A 14,990-nucleotide genomic window follows, 5' to 3' on the forward strand; every position below is an offset into this window, starting at 1 on the left:
ATGATTGACGCTACGGTGGGTCACGACACACTGAGTTTTCTCGATGCCTACTCCGGGTAAAATCAAATACAGATGGACCCAGAGGACCGAGAAAAAACCTCTTTTGTGACTAGGGTTGGCACATATTGCTATAATGTAATGCCCTTCGGTTTGAAACATATTGGTGCTACCTATCAGCGCCCAATCAACCGCATGTTCGAACACCAAATAGGAAAATCAATGGAAGTTTATATAGATGACATGGTTGTTAAGTCCCTGCGAGCAGAGAACCATTTAAAGTATTTGCAGCAAACTTTCAACATATTAAGAAAGTACAACATGAAGCTGAACCCGGAAAAGTGTGCCTTCGGTGTCGGTTCGGGTCAGTTTCTCGGATTCATAGTATCGAATCGAGGGATTGAGATCAACCCGGACAAGATAAAGGCAATTGAAGATATCACCGTAATAAACGACATCAAAGGGGTGCAGAGGTTGACCGGGCGGATAGCCGCCCTAAGCCGATTCATTTCCAGACCCTCGGACAAGAGCCATTGGTTCTTCTCATTGCTAAAGAAAAAGACCGCCTTCGCTGGAGCCCCGAGTGCCAGAAGGCCTTAGCGGCACTCAAGAAGTATTTATCGAGCCCACCTTTGCTACACACCCCAAAGGCAAATGAGCAGTTGTATCTATACTTTGCGGTGTCCGAGATAGCAGTAATTGGTGTCCTGGTTCGAGAGAAAGAAGGTACGCAATACCCAGTTTATTACGTAAGCAGGACCCTAGGTGATACTGAAACCCGATACCCGCACTTAGAAAAACTTGCATTAGCTTTATTAAGTGCATCTAGAAAGTTAAAGCCTTACTTTCAGTGCCATCCTATATGTGTTGTAACATCATACCCATTGAGGAACATCATGCATAAACCCGAATTCTCGGACTGGTTAGCAAAATGGGCTGTCGAGATTAGCGGGTACGATATTGAATATAGACCCCGAACTACTATTAAATCCAAAATACTAGCAGACTTCATGGCCAACTTCACACCGGCCATGATGCCCGAAGTCGATAAAGAACTACTCCTCACTTCGGGAACTAGTTCGGGAGTCTAGACCTTATACACTGTTATATCCCGCATTTTACATATTCGGATATTCAAGATAGTTACGGGAAGTTAAGAGCAAAGCTATATTTTTGATCTTGTTAGCACACAAGTTGTTATGAAAGTTATTGATGTGGAAATATTAAGAAAGGCTAGGGGTAAAAAGGAAAATTCGCAAGATGACTCATAGAAATACGGAGGAAGGCTAAGGGAAAATTTGGAATTTGGAGAATAATTTTTCATGAATTACAAAACAAAAAAAAATGGGCTTGAACTTAAGGGGCTATTTGGCGGTCCAAAAAATAAATGGGCCAAGGCCCATATGGAGACTTAATACAAGTAAATAAAAAGGGTGGTCCATTATCATTTTCATCTTTCACATAAGAAGATTCAAGAAATTTGGAGAAGAGGAAAAAGATAAGAGGCCATTCGGCCAAGCTTAGTGGACAAGAACCTTGGAAAAGAAATTCTCAAAAATTATTTTCTACCAATTGAAAGGTCCCTAGCAAAGTGAAGGAATTATTGGAGCAAGAAAAACATCCATTCTTGCAAGGAGAAACTTTAGCCAAGAAAGAAGATAAGTGGAAAAGGTAAGATTCAATCTTCTTTTATATGTTATGGATGGTTGTGTATGTTGTAGTATGTAGAAATGAATGAAATTTATGAAAATATGGAAGTTGTGTGGTGGCCGTGTATATGTAGTGTGTGTGGCCGTGTATGTGTGTGTGTGTAAGAATAATGACTCACTTATTTCGTCTAGTGTTTTGGTTGTTGTCGTTGTGGATGCTATGTTGATAATGAAAGTTTGGTGATTCTAGTTGAAGTTGTAAGTGTTGGAGAGTGGTTATGGAAGTCAATGTGACTATAATATTATTTCTTGTATTTATGGAAAACAATGTTGCTAGCATGTGAATTGTTGGTATAGTTCATGAACTTGGAAGAAGAAAATGTATTGTTGTTGTTCTTGTTGAGTTTGAAAGGTTTCGGGTAGTAGGTTGGTTTGGCCGTTTGGAATGTAAGGCGGATTGTTGAAGTGTTCTTGAATATTGTTTGAATAGCTTCGGATTAGTACTTGAATGTGTGAGCAAATATGAAGTGAATATAAGTGAAACGCCGTTCAAGTTTGTAGAAAGAAGTTGCTAATGTTAGTATGCGTTTTGAATCGATTGTGGATATTGTTAGAATAATTGTTGGTATTGTTGTTGATATTCTGGCCGAGTTAAATTCTCGGATTTGTTGTCGTATTTTTGGCCGCGTTGAATTCTCGGGGTTGTGGTATTTACAGGGGAAATGCTGCCGAAATTTCTGTAAATAAAGTGTTAGTTTAGAATTGGACTCTTAAGTGTTATGGCTAATGTTTGGTATGTATGAATATTGTTGTAGATCTTGTGAAGCCAAAGGCTTAAGTTCGGATTAGCGTAGAAAGCGGGCAAGGTATGTAAGGCTTACCTTTCTTTCTTTTGGCATGATCTTTATGAAATGAGCAAATGACGTATATGTATGATTCTAAAGAAATTCCTGCTCTTAGAGCCACTAGGATGGCTAACGTTCTTGATTTCCATAAGCTACCTCATATGATTTTGATGCGTATTTATGATGTCCGAATATCTATTTGATATGTTTCCGAATGGTATTCGAAAGATAATCGATATGACTAAAGCCTTGATTTTTCAAATGCTAACACGTTCGACTATCCCACTGAGTCTTTGATATATTTTGATATGTACATACGATTCCAAAATTTATATTTGATTTGATCTATACGATATCCGAAAATACTTGATACGATTATTGCTTCGATTTTCCAAAAATGGCTTCTGAAATGCTCGTAGAAGGTTCTGTACTTCAAGTGTCCATAACTTTCTCATACTAAGTCGGATTGACCCGAAACTTGTTTCTGAGCCTTCAGGAGTCGGTAAGTATACTTGTCTATCGAGTCTTGATTTATGTGCATATGGTTTCGCATTATTCTGTTCGTGCAAGCCTCAGTTTGGATTTCACTGAGCCCGGGCCAGGATATGTTATCGTGCGCACTCCTCTGCATTGTTCACCGAGTCCCTCTTACTTGCGGGCCGGGACACGTTATATGTAGATGTATATGATGATATGATGATACGGGGGTGGTGGCCAGGATGGCATATGATGACTTTATTCACCGAGACCCGCAATAGAGGGCCGGGACACATTATATGTATATATGGTATATGATTCTGACATGAATGATTCTATCCACCGAGTCCCTTAATAAAGGGTCGGGACACGTTATATGTAAACATGATACATGATGTTGACATACATGATTCTATCTACCGAGTCCCTCACTAGAGGGCCGAGACACGTTATATGTATATATGCTATATGATGTTGACATGTTGACATGCAAGACCTTATTCACCGAGTCCCTCACTAAAGGGCCGGGACACGTTATGTATATATATAAATTTGTATATGTGTATGATTCACGATTTCAAATATACTACTTCACTACATAAAGGAAACGTATTGATGATTTCACACAGTTATACTGGTTCTGTAGAGTTTCTATTTTTGGCTATGATCCCATGTACTGTACTTCATGCCTTACATACTCGATACATTTTCCGTACTGACCCCCTCTTCTTCGGGGGCTGCGTTTCATGCCCGCGGGTACAGACGTTCACTTGAGTGACCCGACAGCTTAAGCCATCTATTTTGCTGCTCTGGAGTGCTCCCTTGTTCTGGAGCCTACATTTTGGTACAGACTCTTCTGTTGTCTATATGTATGTATATGTTCAGGGGTACGACGGGGCCCTGTCCCGTCATATGATTCTGTTATCTTTGTTAGAGGCTTGTAGACATGTATGTGGGTCATGGGTTGATGTGGTTCGGATATGTGTGTGTGGCTTGCGTCTAAGCGATTCCGTTTGCTATGACAGCCTTAACGGCTTGTATGTATGTATACGTATATATATGTTTTGGACGATATGTTCTACGACAGCCTTGGTGGCTTCTGTATGATAAGTATGTTATATGCGACCGCTTCAGATGACATCTGTTCTCAGTATCTGTATAAATTATTATATGTTGGATATGGATAAGTCAGTGATATGTCGATTCGGTAAGTAAGTGTGTATGGGTGTCCAGCTCGGGCACTAGTCACGGCCCACGGGGTTGGGTCGTGACAAAAGTGGTATCAGAGCGGTTTGTCCTCGGAATGTCTACAGGCCGTGTCTAGTAGAGTCTTGTTTATCGGTGTGTGGTGCACCACATTTATAAACAGGAAGCTACAGGACATTTAGGGTGTTACCTTTTCTTTCGATCTTAGATCGTGCGATAGAGCGGTATTATTAGGATGGTTCCTTTCTGACGAAATGTTATGTTTTCAGCAATGTCTCCGAGAAAAGCGACGGCTGCCCAGAAGGGCAAGTCAGTAGTAGTTGGAGAGACTAGCCAGGCCCAGAGAGTTACCAGGGCCCGTGCCCAGACTATGCCCGAGGTTATGCCCCAGTCAGCGAGTTCTGCTACGCCCCCACTGTTAGAGGAGCCTAGAGCAGCAGCCGCTGCCACCATGGATCAGGAGGCGGCTCCACCATTAGCTCTAGAGGCTCCAGCGCCCGAGCCACCAGCTCCTCAGCCAGAAGCAGAGGACAGGGCGATGAGAGATGATGTGCAGTTATTGACGAGGCTAGTAGCAGGGCAGGCTTGCAGACGCGGGCTAGGGGGTGATGATGTGGATAGACGTGACAGTCTGAGGGTTCATGATTTCTTGACTTGTAATCCCCCAGAGTTCTACGGGTCCAAGCCCGAGGAGGATCCCCAAGATTGTATTCGACAGATGCAGCGTACGCTGAGACTAGTCAGGGCTTCTGAGACTGAGTCTGTCGAGCTGGCTTCACATAGACTGCGGGATGTAGCGATTAATTGGTATGAGTTCTGGGAGCTGTCTAGAGGCGAGGATGCTCCTCCAGCTGTGTGGGACGAGTTTACAGCCGCCTTTCTCAGCCATTTTCTGCCTCCCGAGATGCGGCGAGCGAGGGTTGATAGATTTTTACAGCTGAGACAACGGGGCAAGAGTGTTCGAGAGTACAGCCTAGAATTTGACTCCCTAGCCAGATATGCGCCCACCATCGTGGCTGATATGACTAACAGGATGCACCGATATGTGATAGGATTGGATGACTACCTGATTAACAGTTGTATGGCGGTGGCATCTCAGTCCGGTATGGATATTGCACGGCTGCAGGCATACGCACAAGGAATAGAGGATCGACATAGAGGGCGTCAGCCCTATAGAGATCGTGATAGGAGGCAGCCCAAGAGGGCTAGATCAGCTATATATTTTGGGGAGTCTCGAGGCGGTCAGCCTCAGCAGCAGTATAGCAGACATTCTTCTCAGCCAGCACGGAGTGTACCCCTACAGTCTACTGGTAATGGATTTGATAATACAGGATATTCAGGAGCGGGTCAAAGCTCCAGGGCCTCGGATTCGCAGCAGAGCAGAGGGTTCAGTCAGACGAGGCTATCTATGCCTCAGTGTCCTCGGTGCGGCAGGCGCCACCCGGGGGAATGTCGCCTCGCCACCGGTGCCTGTTTTTCTTGTGGTCGTCAGGGCCATGTTATGAGGGAGTGCCTATTTAGGGGTGGTCCAGGTGGTTCAGCCCAGCCCACCGGGTCAGTTGCTGGTTCATCTTCCCCTTCTGTAGCCATGCGCCCTACGGGGCAGGGTATGCCGACACCGGCAGGCCGCGGCAGAGGTCGTGGCGGAGTTCCCGGTTCTAGCGGTCCTTCAAACCGCACATATGCTTTGGTCAGCTGGCAGGATCAGGAGGTGTCACCAAATGTAATTACAGGTATACTACTTGTCTTCCTCCGAAATGTATATGCATTGATAGATATATTTTTCCCCTGGTTGCTAGTAGAATTGGGATAAAACCCGAATTGATAGAACCATTTGAGGTAGCTATCCATATAGATAAAAAGTGAATGTTGAGAATTTAAAGGGCTAACTCGGTAGTTACATAATCAGAAAGATAAAAGGCCCTCTCTAGATCGGAGTGGGGCCCGCTACGAGAACTTTCCGGAAATTGTTAAGACCCCGACTTGCCCTAGATTATGTGAAAACGGTCGTGCGGGGAAGTGGGTGCAATTATACCAGCATTAACGTACCGAAATGCATTGAAGTTTCGAGGTTAAGCGTGCTAGGTCCAGAGCAATTTTGGGATGGGTGACCCCCTGGGAAGTGTACAAAAATTTCCACAAATGTAGATATGAGAGACAAGTGGGAAATTGGGATAACCTAAAGGAAATTAGAATGTACAGAATGGTTAGAACCCTTAAAGAGGTCGCGTAGGCCAAGGTAGACCAGATTGGTGGAGAGAAGAAAGCACAACGCAGCTCTGGAATCAGAGTAAGTTTAAATAAGCGTTTGGAAGTATTTTGTAAGCGAAATGGTAGTAAACATATATGTATGCATATGACATCTCATTTATGACTGTATCGATCGATAGGTGAATCCTAGCAACAAGTGTTGCGATGTATAGAAGACACTAACTGAACGAAATTCAAGAGACAAAGCAAAAGGTATGGTATAGAGGTTATGAAATAAACTAGTACTGACTTCACTACAAGTAAGATTGGAAAATCCTAATACAACGATACTTGGAAAAGGAGGAGAGTGAGTAAATGAAAGGTAAGGAGATCAAATGTCGGAAAAAAAAATTGAAAGGTAAGAAACATGATTGAGCAAAACCTCCAGAAAAGTCGACGGGCAAAGTATGAAATTATTCGCGTAGAAACTTAAGGGACAGGTCTGTAAAAGGACTAGAATGTCATAGTGTAGGATAAAAGAGAAACAAACTTGAGGAAGGTCGACGGTGGAAACAGAACAAGTGTATGGAAGTACGGAGGATATTTTAGTAAGCTGGCGATAGTCGACTGACTACTTATCAAAGGAAGGATAATTCCACAGCCATGTTGGTATAGTTAATTTGAACATAGAGAAGCCTTTCTGGAGGGTGACTTAAGAATGGAACCGATTCGCGCGAATAAAAGTAATATCTTACGAACTTCAGAGCCGATGCTACAAACAATAAGAGAAGAAAGCTACTCCCCAAGAAAGAGATTAAGGATAACAGATCCAAAAGACGCCTCGGGTGACAACAGTTATAATGAAGTAACACTAGTTGGTAGTGGATAACTTCCCGAAGAAAGGAAGCGCACTGCTTATATGAATAAAAGATAAACGAAGCCACCGGGTATTGGAAAATAGTTCATGGACCATTAATCATACCGCACATGGGGGTATACGGTATGGAATTGAAAGGATAATTAACATAAAGCTATACCCAATTACAATTATAAAGAGTCCAAGCCGGAGAACCAACAAGGAATGACGATTGATGAAACGATCACCAATCCAAGGAAGTTACAGAGGAGAATATTGGCATCGAAAAATGTGAGGAAAGGAAACGAGGAAAAGTTACGGCAAGAACCCAGAGATGTTGCGAGTTAAGAAATTAACTGAATTCGAATCATGAGTTGTCATGAGTATAGTTGGACTGCGAAGGATTAGAAATGGAAAAGCAATATCATGCATATACGTTTTGGATACTAATAAACTGGCCTTGGAAAGGAACATAACCATTATGCTCTTTAGCGACAAAGTCATGATTGGATAAACACTTAGAATGTAAGATTAAAAGGGAAAGCTCAATTTGAGATATAGTAGGCTTTATCAAACTGTCCGTAAGATTGGCAAGTCACCCATGACTTCCACGTGCCTATGCTTCGCGAATGTGTTGGTGACCCTTCCCAAGTGTTTATATAAATGACATCTAAGTGACAGAGAAGCTACCATATAAGAAATAGTCTGTGTCTATAACGGATGGTCAGGTGATAAAGTTATATGCCAAAGACGTGGTTCCGGTTAAAGTATTACGGCCAAACAATAATAAAGAGGACACGATTTGGGAAGCCGAAAGAAGAAATGGAGAGGAAGTATACCTAATTTTTTTCTACGCCACAGGCAATCTAAGCTTCTAAAACGGATATGTTAAATGATCGTATGTGACAATTATAGAGGAGACCTCCCCGAAGTATTATAATGCACCATGAGGCCAGTTCAACATTCGAGGACGAATGTTCTAAAGGGGGGGAGGATGTTATATCCCGCATTTTACATATTCGGATAATTCAAGATGGTTACGGGAAGTTAAGAGCAAAGCTATATTTTTGATCTTGTTAGCACACAAGTTGTTATGAAAGTTATTGATGTGGAAATATTAAGAAAGGCTAGGGGTAAAAAGGGAAATTCGCAAGATGACTCATAGAAATACGGAGGAAGGCTAAGGGAAAATTTGGAATTTGGAGAATAATTTTTCATGAATTACAAAACAAAAAAAAATGGGCTTGAACTTAAGGGGCCATTTGGCGGTCCAAAAAATAAATGGGCCAAGGCCCATATGGAGACTTAATACAAGTAAATAAAAAGGGTGGTCCATTATCATTTTCATCTTTCACATAAGAAGATTCAAGAAATTTGGAGAAGAGGAAAAAGATAAGAGGTCATTCGGCCAAGCTTAGTGGACAAGAACCTTGGAAAAGAAATTCTCAAAAATTATTTTCTACCAATTGAAAGGTCCCTAGCAAAGTGAAGGAATTATTGGAGCAAGAAAAACATCCATTCTTGCAAGGAGCAACTTTAGCCAAGAAAGAAGATAAGTGGAAAAGGTAAGATTCAATCTTCTTTTATATGTTATGGATGGTTGTGTATGTTGTAGTATGTAGAAATGAATGAAATTCATGAAAATATGGAAGTTGTGTGGTGGCTGTGTATATGTAGTGTGTGTGGCCGTGTATGTGTGTGTGTGTAAGAATAATGACTCACTTATTTCGTCTAGTGTTTTGGTTGTTGTCGTTGTGGATGCTATGTTGATAATGAAAGTTTGGTGATTCTAGTTGAAGTTGTAAGTGTTGGAGAGTGGTTATGGAAGTCAATGTGACTATAATATTATTTCTTGTATTTATGGAAAACAATGTTGCTAGCATGTGAATTGTTGGTATAGTTCATGAACTTGGAAGAAGAAAATGTATTGTTGTTGTTCTTGTTGAGTTTGAAAGGTTTCAGGTAGTAGGTTGGTTTGGCCGTTTGGAATGTAAGGCGGATTGTTGAAGTGTTCTTGAATATTGTTTGAATATCTTCGGATTAGTACTTGAATGTGTGAGCAAATATGAAGTGAATATAAGTGAAACGCCGTTCAAGTTTGTAGAAAGAAGTTGTTAATGTTAGTATGCGTTTTGAATCGATTGTGGATATTGTTAGAATAATTGTTGGTATTGTTGTTGATATTCTGGCCGAGTTAAATTCACGGATTTGTTGTCGTATTTTTGGCCGAGTTGAATTCTCGGGGTTGTGGTATTTACAGGGGAAATGCTGCCGAAATTTCTGTAAACAAAGTGTTGGTTTAGAATTGGACTCTTAAGTGTTATGGCTAATGTTTGGTATGTATTAATATTGTTGTAGATCTTGCGAAACCGAAGGCTTAAGTTCGGATTAGCGTAGAAAGCGGGCAAGGTATGTAAGGCTTACCTTTCTTTCTTTTGGAATGATCTTTATGAAACGAGCAAATGACGTATATGTATGATTCTAAAGAAATTCCTGCTCTTAGAGCCACTAGGATGGCTAACGTTCTTGATTTCCATAAGCTACCTCATCTGATTTTGATGCGTATTTATGATGGCCGAATATCTATTTGATATGTTTCCGAATGGTATTCGAAAGATAATCGATATGACTAAAGCTTTGATTTTTCAAATGCTAACACGTTCGACTATCCCACTGAGTCTTTGATATATTTTGATATGTACATACGATTCCAAAATTTATATTTGATTTGATCTATACGATATCCGAAAAATACTTGATATGATTATTGCTTGGATTTTCCAAAAATGGCTTCTGAAATGCTCGTAGAAGGTTCTGTACTTCAAGCGTCCATAACTTTCTCATACTAAGTCGGATTGACCCGAAACTTGTTTCTGAGCCTTCAGGAGTCGGTAAGTATACTTGTCTATCGAGTCTTGATTTATGTGCATATGGTTTCGCATTATTCTGTTCGTGCAAGCCTGAGTTTGGATTTCACTGAGCCCGGGCCAGGATATGTTATCGTGCGCACTCCTCTGCATTGTTCACCGAGTCCCTCTTACTTGCGGGCCGGGACACGTTATATGTATATGTATATGATGATATGATGATACGGGGATGGTGGCCAGGATGGCATATGATGACTTTATTCACCGAGACCCGCAATAGAGGGCCGGGACACGTTATATGTATATATGGTATATGATTCTGACATGCATGATTCTATCCATCGAGTCCCTTAATAAAGGGTCGGGACACGTTATATGTAAACATGATACATGATGTTGACATACATGATTATATCTACCGAGTCCCTCACTAGAGGGCCAGGACACGTTATATGTATATATGCTATATGATGTTGACATGTTGACATGCATGACCTTATTCACCGAGTCCCTCACTAAAGGGCCGGGACACGTTATGTATATATATAAATTTGTATATGTGTATGATTCACGATTTCAAATATACTACTTCACTACATAAAGGAAACGTATTGATGATTTCACACAGTTATACTGGTTCTGTAGAGTTTCTATTTTTGGCTATGATCCCTTGTACTGTACTTCATGCCTTACATACTCGGTACATTTTCCGTACTGACCCCCTCTTCTTCGGGGGCTGCGTTTCATGCCCACAGGTACAGACGTTCACTTGAGTGACCCGACAGCTTAAGCCATCTATTCTGCTGCTCTGGAGTGCTCCCTTGTTCTGGAGCCTACATTTTGGTACATACTCTTCTGTTGTCTATATGTATGTATATGTTCAGGGGTACGGCGGGGCCCTGTCCCGTCATATGATTCTGTTATCTTAATTAGAGACATGTAGACATGTATGTGGGTCATGGGTCGATGTGGTTCGGATATGTGTGTGTGGCTTGCGTCTAAGCGATTCCGTTTGCTATGACAGCCTTAACGGCTTGTATGTATGTATACGTATATATATGTTTTGGACGATATGTTCTACGACAGCCTTGGTGACTTCTGTATGATAAGTATGTTATATGCGACCGCTTCAGATGACATCTGTTCTCAGTATCTGTATAAATTATTATATGTTGGATATGGATAAGTCAGTGATATGTCGATTCGGTAAGTAAGTGTGTATAGGTGTCCAGCTCGGGCACTAGTCACGGCCCACGGGGTTGGGTCGTGACATACACGGACGGTGCTTCCAATGTGAAAGGGTCCGGGTTGGGAATCGTTCTCAAACCACCAACTGGTGACATAATAAGACAATTTATTAGATCTGTTCATTTGACTAACAATGAAGCCGAGTATGAGGCTATGATTTCAGGTCTAGAACTAGCAAAGAGCTTGGGAGCCGAAATCATTGAGGCCAAATGTGATTCCCTCCTGGTGGTCAATCAAGTGAACGGCACATTCGAGGTCAAAGACGACCGAATGCGGAGATATGTAGAAAACCTACAGGTGGTCCTCCATAGATTCAAGGAATGAACACTGGAACACGTGCCTCGGGACCAAAATAACGAGGCCGATGCTCTGGCAAACCTGGGATCATCTATAGAATCGGAAGGGTTTTATTTTGGTGCTGTGGTGCAGCTGATGAGTACCATCATCGAGACCGGCCACGCTGAGATAAATTCAACCAGCCTCACTTGGGATTGGAGAAACCAATACATAGACTATCTTCAAACAGGGAAGCTACCACCCGATGCCAAAGACTCGAGGGCCTTTCGAACCAAAGCAGCCAGGTTTTGTTTGGTCGACGGCCAGTTGTACCGAAGGTCGTTCTACGGTCCCTTGGCAAGATGTTTGGGGCCGGGGGAAATCGACTATGCTATGAGGGAAATTCACGAGGGGACTTGTGGAAACCACTCAGGAGCCGACTCACTGGTCCACAAGCTGATCAGAGTGGGTTACTACTGGAACGAGATGGAGAAGGACGCTAAAACCTTCATTCGGAAATGCAACGAATGCCAAAGGAACTCCCCGTCGATACACCAACCGGGGGAGGATCTTCATCCGGTCCTTTCTCTATGGCCATTCATGAAATGGGGAATGGACATAGTAGGGCCTTTGCCCTGGGCTCCAGGTAAGGCGCATTTTATTTTGCTTATGACTGATTGTTTCTCTAAATGGGTTGAAGCACAGGCACTCAAAAAGGTCAAGGAAAAGAAAGTCATTGACTTCATTTATGACTATATAATCTGTCGATTTGGGGTACCCGCGGAAATTGCATGTGATCACGGGAAGCTATTCATAGGGAGAAAAGTCAGCAAGTTCTTCGAAGAATACAAGATCAAAAAGATTCTGTCCACTCCGTAACACCCGAGCGCGAATGGACAAGCTGAATCAACAAACAAGATTATACTGCAGAACTTAAAGAAAAGGCTGACCGGGTCTAAACACTGATGGAAGGAGATTTTACCCGAGGTCTTATGGGCCTACAGCACTACAGTGAGATCGAGTACCGGGGAAACTCCATTCTCCCTGGTATATGGAATCGAGGCTTTAATACCCGTCGGTGAACCAAGTTTAAGATTTCAACATGCTACTGAAAACTCGAACCACGAAGCGATGTCTACTAGTCTGAATCTCGTGAACGAAAAGAGAGAAGCTGCCTACGTCCGGTGAGCAGCTCAAAAGCAAAGGATGCAAAGATATTATAACCGAAGGGCTAACCTTAGGCACTTTCAGATTGGGGACTTGGTCTTGAGGAAGGTCACACTTCAAACCAAGAACCCCGACGAAGGAAAATTGGGCCCGAACTGGGAAAGGCCATATTGAGTCACCGACATAACAGGGAAAGGTTCCTATCAGCTCGAGAATGAAAATGGAAAATAGCTTCCAAACAATAGGAATGTGGCACACCTAAAACGATACTATTGTTAAAGGTATGAGTGACCTTTTTTATTTTTTCTATCTCCTTTGATCTAACCATGCAGGCATACATCGTAGTGGACATCGGAAGCAGCACAATGGGACCTGAAAAGTCATAAACTTAGGACTGAAAACACATGTTGCACTCTTTTTCCCTTCAATCGGTTTTGTCCCGGAGTGGGTTTTTCGGCAAGGTTTTTAATGAGGCAGTGCCTTACAGCGTGCTACTAAAATATAGAAGACTAGTCAAGAACCGGGGACTGGAGGTTGCCCATATCGAATCAATATTACCCGAGCCCTCTCACTTTGGACTCAAGTAATAGGGGACTATCATACCCTGGGCTGACCGACACCTATGTAAAGCTTAGGCTTGAAGGAAAAGATTTGATGTAAGGACCAAACGATCAGTTGAATCGTGTCTGATTAATTTGTTCTTGGCACGGCAATGATTGGAATTATATCTCTGGTTCCATCAATAAATATCATCTTATCCCGGCTGAGATAGTCCAATATTGCATTTCACCAGACCTGGCCCCCAAATATACGAAATGCGTAAACCTAAAAGACCACGGTCTAAACAGTAAAAGACTATGGTCTAAATAGTTAAAGACTATGCCTAAAATACTACGATCTAAACAGTAAAATACTACAATCTAAACAGTAAAATACTACTGTCTAAAAAGTTAAAGACTACGGTCTAAACAATTAAAGACTATGGTCTAAAAACGACCACGTTGTACGACTCAGAGACGCCTAAGCTGGCAAACAAGGCCTTTTACATGCTACACGTACTCGAGAACGAGTCGCTACCACTTTAAATTTTATTTATTTTTGTTAAAGCAGTGATACATGCTAAGGCGATGGTGAAATCGGACAAACACTAAACCGAGCCAATGAATATTCCAATTCTTGATAAAAAGATACAAGGCAATCAGAAACAATGAATAAGCCGAACAAAAATCTTCTTTTATACATATAAGGCAAGGAATTACAAAGGCTCAAACAAACGGCCTTGAGTCTAAAAGACAAAAAAAAAATATAAGGCTCCTACGCCTAATCTTCTCCCAAGCCTACGGCATCACCCTCGGCTGACTCAAGCTCGCTATCTGACTCCTCGGGATCATACACAGCCTTCGCCTCTGCCTCGAGCCCCTTAGCCTCCTCGATTAGATCTGACAAATCTACCCCGGTGGCCTGAATCTCTTCGAGAGTCTCCCTTCAGGATAAACGCTGCATATACTCGGCCCGAACATCGCTAACCCTCTCGGCAGCAGTCACATCATCTTTAAACTGAGCCAACATACCGTCGTAGCTCGAGATTTGGACTAGGGCTCTATTATGTTTGGCTTGCAGATCGGTAATGTCACAACAAAGGCCATCGCGCTCCGACTCGGCCGAAGCAAGTTTTGACGGTAGTTTGTCAGCTTGCTCCGCCATCACCCGGAGCTGCTCCTTGAGATTATCCCACTCGGCGACAACACCAACCATCTTTTCTTTGAAGACCTCGAGCTCGGGTTTGATCTCGTCAAGCTCTGCCCGAAATTGGTCAATCTGGGTCACATAAGCCCGAGCCTGAGAAGGAATAGCGTTAGCATCGGCTATTAACGACTTATTATGCTTCGAAAGCCCTTACCTTCTCCACTAACAGGTCATGTTCTCGTCTGACCTTGGCAGCTTCGTTCCAGGCAGCTGCCAGATTTGACTGAAGGATGGAGGGGTTGGGAAGACTCGAGATATACTCCAGTTTCTGCCCATAAAGATCCCTGAGCTCATCCACCTCCTGAGTCCTCTTCTCGAGCTCCTCCTTGAGACAGTCTACCTCCAACCTAAGTCGATGGAAGCTTGCATGATGGAGCACAGAGGCCTAAAAGAGGAAGAGAAGTAATTGTTAGGATGAGACAGGAAAATGAAGTTAAGCTTAAAGACAAAGGGAATAAGATATACC

This window comes from Lycium barbarum, chromosome 8 (genome assembly GCF_019175385.1).
Source record: "Lycium barbarum isolate Lr01 chromosome 8, ASM1917538v2, whole genome shotgun sequence".
Taxonomy (NCBI): Eukaryota; Viridiplantae; Streptophyta; class Magnoliopsida; order Solanales; family Solanaceae; genus Lycium; species Lycium barbarum.